This window comes from Amblyomma mixtum, chromosome 2 (genome assembly GCF_055824585.1).
Source record: "Amblyomma mixtum isolate Tamu chromosome 2, ASM5582458v1, whole genome shotgun sequence".
Lineage (NCBI taxonomy): Eukaryota > Metazoa > Arthropoda > Arachnida > Ixodida > Ixodidae > Amblyomma > Amblyomma mixtum.
This window is the reverse complement of record NC_143013.1, coordinates 101,009,152-101,009,480: the sequence shown is the minus strand read 5'-3', so window position 1 is coordinate 101,009,480 and position 329 is coordinate 101,009,152.

Here is a 329-nt window from a genome sequence, read left to right as displayed (position 1 = left end):
AAGTGGGTAGAAGGAAAGACGGGAAGGTTAACCAGGATAAAATGTATTTGTTGTCCTGCACTGGGGAAAACGTAGGTGGGGATATTAAAGGTGTAAATGAGTTTAAATACAAATAGAGCGAAGTCACAGCATATCGTGAAGGCCCTTCAAGAAACGGAAGAGGACGTTGCACCTAGTCTTCAGAAGCGATAATCGCAGCTTCCATCGTCCTAGCAATGACCTTCATCTATGTCAGCAGGCGAGGAATGGTCCAACTGCTCAACATAGCGAATGTCTCTCGGCGCAGTACGCAGTAGAGTAAGTGTTCTTTGGACTCGTCGCAGTTAAAA